The sequence below is a fragment of the Crinia signifera genome, chromosome 2 (genome assembly GCF_055691185.1).
Source record: "Crinia signifera chromosome 2, ASM5569118v1, whole genome shotgun sequence".
Lineage (NCBI taxonomy): Eukaryota > Metazoa > Chordata > Amphibia > Anura > Myobatrachidae > Crinia > Crinia signifera.
Genome location: NC_139218.1, coordinates 113,180,263 through 113,188,277, shown reverse-complemented (window position 1 = coordinate 113,188,277; position 8,015 = coordinate 113,180,263). Strand labels below are relative to the sequence as shown.

General features: G+C 44.1%; 2 pseudogenes; one reads left to right on the top strand and one right to left on the bottom strand.

Moving 5' to 3' along the window:
* Positions 1–817: 817 nt before the first annotated feature.
* Positions 818–936, bottom strand: LOC146061777 (5S ribosomal RNA; annotated as a pseudogene).
* A 5,814-nt stretch (positions 937–6,750) lies between these two features.
* On the top strand, positions 6,751–6,869 carry LOC146061766 (5S ribosomal RNA; annotated as a pseudogene).
* The last annotated feature ends 1,146 nt before the right edge of the window (positions 6,870–8,015 follow it).

The following is an 8,015-nucleotide window of genomic DNA, read 5'->3' as shown; positions in this document are numbered from 1 at the left end:
GTAAAATGGTACACTCATCTGGTGTCTATGGGCCTGTTTCAGAGTTAATTGTATGCATGTATTTGCCCTGAATACAGATCTTCTGGTGGATATGTCATCCATCAGTGCCTTTCAGACAGCGTACAGTGGCATGGTAGAATGGAGACTGCTGCCTAACTACAGCCATAGGGGTTGGGCTGGCACAGGCTTAAGGAGAAGAATTAATGGGTATAATTTTAATGTAGTAAATTAAGGTAAACCAACATAAGGAAAAGGGCCATGCGGGAAGGACCCCGACAGGCTAATTTTACTGGTTGGTGGTGCTCCCAAAAAAGAGTTCAGAATATAAACTGAAAATGGAGTAGCCTAGAAGAGGGCTAAAGAAGAACCAACAGGGTTTTTGGGGCACACTTGAAAAGATAAACAATTGGATGTATGTGCAAATGGAAATAACAATAAAACTTAACTTTTAATTGAAAGCTTGATTAATAAAAAAGTTCAAATAACAATATCAACACACCGTTAATGCGATTATTGGGGGGTACCAGACGCGATGGACTCCCGCCACTAATTGTGGCAATATCAGACAGTAATAATTGATACAAGAGCGAAAATGTTTAGATAAGATTGTTTGCCTAGACCCGATTTTTATATATAATATACGGTATCGGCAATCGGACAAGACACAGGTCACTGTGCACCACCATTAAATTATCAACCCCAGTGTCGGCAGAGATGGGTATGGACAGTTGGGGCAAGAGAGGAAAAGAGAAGGGAGGGGTTTAAGATAATTGTGGCTGCACCTCAACAGAGTTAACAGGCGTACTGCCCCAGTGGATGAATACAGCACTAGATATTCCCTATAGGTCCCCCATATAGGTACTTATCCAGCCTCTCACTGCTTAGCTTCTGTGTTCGGATGGATTACAGGCGGTCCAGTGAAGTATGGCTGTATGGCCCTTGCTGGTTACTTCCGGTGTCAATTCGAAGGGTGAGCCAAGGTGAGCTTCTGCTGTCCAAACCGTTCAGATCGGAGCAGACCTGTTGCTCAAATAGCATTGCAGGAGTGCTTGTGCTGGCTGGGTGGATGAGAGAGCCACGAAAAGATGGATAGCTTAGTGGTAAAAGGTGCTAACAAACAGGACCCTCATCTCTGCTGTCAAATATCATGCTAGCATCGGATGATTTGATGAGAGTCAGAGGATCATGCGATAGCTCCTCTAAAATGAAAGGGGAGAGATGAGGAATAGGTGCCCTTGGTGCTTGAAGACAATAGGTTTTATACACAAACGGAGGTTAATTATGGAGGAAAAAATTTTTGTAAATGTACCCACGGTCCCTAGATAGAAGGGAAATCGGTCCCTAGTGTCAGTGTATATGTTACAAAAGACACCAGAAGCACACCGGGGAATCCGGTTATTGATTGGGATGATTCGGGCTGAGAATAATGGTTAATTCAGTCCTTAAAATTCTGTAAAGTAATAGGTATACACACAACTTAATAGAAAGTGTGAGGTCTCCCAACAGACCATACAGATGTAATCAAACACTGATTAAACAGGTATTATGGGTGTCAAATGTCCAAATGCTGAACATGAGTGGAGGGTTAGTGAGGATCACAAATAGGTATTAGCAATATATTAGCTGTCACCAAATATGCAGGGTTAATTACATGCACATATGTAATTTATAAATGTAACAATAGCAGTTCAGAGGTTAATGTTCAGCTGAATACCCTATAAACACATATAGTGCATAAACAGGATAGTGATACAAATGGTGCTAGTCAAGATCACAAATAGGTATAGCACTTAGAGGAAGTATATATATAGGCTGTCGCAAGGTATGCAGGGTTAACAGCACGCACATATGTAATGGGAAAATGCAACTGTAGCAGTTAAGAGGTGAATATTATGCTAAATATACTTATAGACACATATAAAGTACAAGCTTGATAATTATGGAGGTAGTGCTAGTTGAAGCCACACTGACTGTTGCAGTCTAACTGCAGAGGGTCCCACGTTTCACAATTTCCAATTTTACAGTGGATATAAAGATAATAATATAATTAGTAAAAGCTGGTGAGACCAGGGTATGAGGGGGTTTACCCCCGTTACCTGCGCCGGCTACGGCCGGTGGGGAGGACACTGTTCACAAATGGGAAGTAAGTCCAAGGCAGGAACGCTTATGCAGGAAGGCTGCAGTGAATGCAAGCCGTGTGGTGCGCACTGAGGCGCCGTGCATATGATGACAGCGGGACAGCTGGAGGACAACTCCGTCTCAGTATGGAGTTGTTAGCCGGCACTGGTGGGGGCGGTGGGAGTGACCACGTGCGTCCTAACACGTGTTTCGCGTAAGCTTGGTCACAGGGGTGTGTGCGGATGGGAGGGTTAGGAGGTGGTTTATATTGGATGAGTGTCCAATGGAGAAGGTGGGGGCGGGTAGTCAGCCCGGCATTTGCGTGGCTGCGTGCAGTCCTAATGGCTGCTGGGATGGCTGCGTGGAGACAAGACAGACCAATGGGACGGGGTGCCTTGTGAGGAAGGAAGACGCCTGCGGGTTGGCATGGAAACCGGCAGTAGACGCGTAGTCAGCCCGATGTAGTCAGCCCGGCGTTTGCGTGGCTGCGTGCAGTCCTAATGGCTGCTGGGATGGCTGCGTGGAGACAAGACAGACCAATGGGACGGGGTGCCTTGTGAGGAAGGCAGACGTCTGCGGGTTGGCATGGAAACCGGCAGTAGACGCGTATAACAGGGATGACGCGATGGGGACGGAATAAGTTACTGTAGGAATACAGGGAGATGCTGTTAGTAGGTGTCCCTTAGGGCAGGATCCATGAATCAGGGTACTGATAACTACTATATTGAGCAACGATTGAAAAAAATGGCTGATACTTGGAAAGTTAATAATTAGAAGGAGTGGATATTAGTGAACTGATAAATGAGAGCGACTAATGATGCATGTACAGGGACAGTGGTTTATAAGGGATGCTGCATGGGGAGAGATAAAATAAATAAATAAATGCATAAATAAATAGATCACTGTGTTGTTATTTTAAAGGTGGATAAGACTGGTCTGACCAGGAAGGACAAGTGGATAAATTTATGATATATAATATATAGGTATATATATATCCTTGTTGGGGAGGATGACCGGATGATGAGAGCGAGCAGATCAAACCAAAGATGAGGTGAAGTGGAATAAAGTAAGTGGTACTGATATGATAGACAATAGATGCTAGGATATTAATGAAAATAATGAATTAATGTAATGTTGTTGATAAAAATAATAATACTGAAAATAATAATAATAATAATAATAATAATAATAAGGGGAGCACTTGGTAGCCAGAGGTATAAGTGTGTACGTATAAATAGGCAAAGTATTAAAGGTATATGGTGTGTGTACGGACACCAGATATAATTAGTAGCATGCAGGATATGAAACTACTGGTCCTAGCTAGCGAAGAGTACTGCCTGGTAGGCCATATCGGAATGGTGTTGGCCAGGAATAAATGAAATGAAAATGTAGTACATGTATGGGCACGATTGTAGTTGAGGGACAGTCTAAGGGCAAAAATGAGCAGAGGAGAGCAATGTTATGGTACATGTAAAGTGCTATAATTAAAGAAAGGCACTGTATTTGATTTCCTCGTTAAGGCCATTAGGGGCAAGGGAACCTAGCTGGAAAATCCACCAGCTTTCCCTGCGAAGGAGTGCCTGGTTCATATCCCCGCCTCTTCGGCCCAGGTGTATTTGTTCGAGGCCCGAGAATTTTAAATCATCCGTATTGGAAGCGTGCACCCTAAAAAAATGACGAGCAACTGAGGTCAGGGTTTTGAAATTGTCCTTGTCCCTGGAGGCATGCCTCCAGGGACAAGGACAATTTCAAAACCCTGACCTCAGTTGCTCGTCATTTTTTTAGGGTGCACGTTTCCAATACGGATGATTTAAAATTCTCGGGCCTCGAACAAATACACCTGGGCCGAAGAGGCGGGGATATGAACCAGGCACTCCTTCGCAGGGAAAGCTGGTGGATTTTCCAGCTAGGTTCCCTTGCCCCTAATGGCCTTAACGAGGAAATCAAATACAGTGCCTTTCTTTAATTATAGCACTTTACATGTACCATAACATTGCTCTCCTCTGCTCATTTTTGCCCTTAGACTGTCCCTCAACTACAATCGTGCCCATACATGTACTACATTTTCATTTCATTTATTCCTGGCCAACACCATTCCGATATGGCCTACCAGGCAGTACTCTTCGCTAGCTAGGACCAGTAGTTTCATATCCTGCATGCTACTAATTATATCTGGTGTCCGTACACACACCATATACCTTTAATACTTTGCCTATTTATACGTACACACTTATACCTCTGGCTACCAAGTGCTCCCCTTATTATTATTATTATTATTATTATTATTATTTTCAGTATTATTATTTTTATCAACAACATTACATTAATTCATTATTTTCATTAATATCCTAGCATCTATTGTCTATCATATCAGTACCACTTACTTTATTCCACTTCACCTCATCTTTGGTTTGATCTGCTCGCTCTCATCATCCGGTCATCCTCCCCAACAAGGATATATATATACCTATATATTATATATCATAAATTTATCCACTTGTCCTTCCTGGTCAGACCAGTCTTATCCACCTTTAAAATAACAACACAGTGATCTATTTATTTATGCATTTATTTATTTATTTTATCTCTCCCCATGCAGCATCCCTTATAAACCACTGTCCCTGTACATGCATCATTAGTCGCTCTCATTTATCAGTTCACTAATATCCACTCCTTCTAATTATTAACTTTCCAAGTATCAGCCATTTTTTTCAATCGTTGCTCAATATAGTAGTTATCAGTACCCTGATTCATGGATCCTGCCCTAAGGGACACCTACTAACAGCATCTCCCTGTATTCCTACAGTAACTTATTCCGTCCCCATCGCGTCATCCCTGTTATACGCGTCTACTGCCGGTTTCCATGCCAACCCGCAGACGTCTGCCTTCCTCACAAGGCACCCCGTCCCATTGGTCTGTCTTGTCTCCACGCAGCCATCCCAGCAGCCATTAGGACTGCACGCAGCCACGCAAACGCCGGGCTGACTACATCGGGCTGACTACGCGTCTACTGCCGGTTTCCATGCCAACCCGCAGGCGTCTTTCTTCCTCACAAGGCACCCCGTCCCATTGGTCTGTCTTGTCTCCACGCAGCCATCCCAGCAGCCATTAGGACTGCACGCAGCCACGCAAATGCCGGGCTGACTACCCGCCCCCACCTTCTCCATTGGACACTCATCCAATATAAACCACCTCCTAACCCTCCCATCCGCACACACCCCTGTGACCAAGCTTACGCGAAACACGTGTTAGGACGCACGTGGTCACGCCCACCGCCCCCACCAGTGCCGGCTAACAACTCCATACTGAGACGGAGTTGTCCTCCAGCTGTCCCGCTGTCATCATATGCACGGCGCCTCAGTGCGCACCACACGGCTTGCATTCACTGCAGCCTTCCTGCATAAGCGTTCCTGCCTTGGACTTACTTCCCATTTGTGAACAGTGTCCTCCCCACCGGCCGTAGCCGGCGCAGGTAACGGGGGTAAACCCCCTCATACCCTGGTCTCACCAGCTTTTACTAATTATATTATTATCTTTATATCCACTGTAAAATTGGAAATTGTGAAACGTGGGACCCTCTGCAGTTAGACTGCAACAGTCAGTGTGGCTTCAACTAGCACTACCTCCATAATTATCAAGCTTGTACTTTATATGTGTCTATAAGTATATTTAGCATAATATTCACCTCTTAACTGCTACAGTTGCATTTTCCCATTACATATGTGCGTGCTGTTAACCCTGCATACCTTGCGACAGCCTATATATATACTTCCTCTAAGTGCTATACCTATTTGTGATCTTGACTAGCACCATTTGTATCACTATCCTGTTTATGCACTATATGTGTTTATAGGGTATTCAGCTGAACATTAACCTCTGAACTGCTATTGTTACATTTATAAATTACATATGTGCATGTAATTAACCCTGCATATTTGGTGACAGCTAATATATTGCTAATACCTATTTGTGATCCTCACTAACCCTCCACTCATGTTCAGCATTTGGACATTTGACACCCATAATACCTGTTTAATCAGTGTTTGATTACATCTGTATGGTCTGTTGGGAGACCTCACACTTTCTATTAAGTTGTGTGTATACCTATTACTTTACAGAATTTTAAGGACTGAATTAACCATTATTCTCAGCCCGAATCATCCCAATCAATAACCGGATTCCCCGGTGTGCTTCTGGTGTCTTTTGTAACATATACACTGACACTAGGGACCGATTTCCCTTCTATCTAGGGACCGTGGGTACATTTACAAAAATTTTTTCCTCCATAATTAACCTCCGTTTGTGTATAAAACCTATTGTCTTCAAGCACCAAGGGCACCTATTCCTCATCTCTCCCCTTTCATTTTAGAGGAGCTATCGCATGATCCTCTGACTCTCATCAAATCATCCGATGCTAGCATGATATTTGACAGCAGAGATGAGGGTCCTGTTTGTTAGCACCTTTTACCACTAAGCTATCCATCTTTTCGTGGCTCTCTCATCCACCCAGCCAGCACAAGCACTCCTGCAATGCTATTTGAGCAACAGGTCTGCTCCGATCTGAACGGTTTGGACAGCAGAAGCTCACCTTGGCTCACCCTTCGAATTGACACCGGAAGTAACCAGCAAGGGCCATACAGCCATACTTCACTGGACCGCCTGTAATCCATCCGAACACAGAAGCTAAGCAGTGAGAGGCTGGATAAGTACCTATATGGGGGACCTATAGGGAATATCTAGTGCTGTATTCATCCACTGGGGCAGTACGCCTGTTAACTCTGTTGAGGTGCAGCCACAATTATCTTAAACCCCTCCCTTTTCTTTTCCTCTCTTGCCCCAACTGTCCATACCCATCTCTGCCGACACTGGGGTCGATAATTTAATGGTGGTGCACAGTGACCTGTGTCTTGTCCGATTGCCGATACCGTATATTATATATAAAAATCGGTTCTAGGCAAACAATCTTATCTAAACATTTTCGCTCTTGTATCAATTATTACTGTCTGATATTGCCACAATTAGTGGCGGGAGTCCATCGCGTCTGGTACCCCCCAATAATCGCATTAACGGTGTGTTGATATTGTTATTTGAACTTTTTTATTAATCAAGCTTTCAATTAAAAGTTAAGTTTTATTGTTATTTCCATTTGCACATACATCCAATTGTTTATCTTTTCAAGTGTGCCCCAAAAACCCTGTTGGTTCTTCTTTAGCCCTCTTCTAGGCTACTCCATTTTCAGTCTAACTACAGCCATAGCCTGCTTCCACCACACCCTGCAGCACCACAGCCGGCTACACAGCCTGCAGCACCATAATTTGCTCAACAGACTGCCGCACCAAAAGTTTGCTCCACCATAATTTGCTCCACAGACTTCACACTATAGCCTGCACCACAGCCTGTCCCACACCATGCAGCACCACAGCCTACATCACACTCTGCAGCACCACAGAAAGCACAACAGCCTGCAGATCTAGAACCTACTCCACAGACCGCAGGATCACAGCCTGCTCCAAAGACTTAAGCACCAAAAGCCTGCTCCACAGACTGCATAACCACAGCCAGCTCCACAGACTGCATTACCATGGCCCACAGACGGATCAGCTGCAAGAAACGCAGGCCAACATGCAGCAAAACCCTCTCTGCACCATCTGTATTACCATTTGACCCTCCAAAAATATTGGGCCAAAGCCTGACTTTCAGCAGCATGACCAGTAACACAAACTAGACCTATGCTGAAATCAGAAGGGGAGAAAGAAATTAGACAGAAGATGACTAGAACCATTAAATATGCAGTTATCAATCGTTATATTTCCCACATTACACATACAGTACACTACATTCACTGAAATCCAAACAGTATCTGTTACAGAGTGGTGAGCAGGTCAGAGAAGGCCACA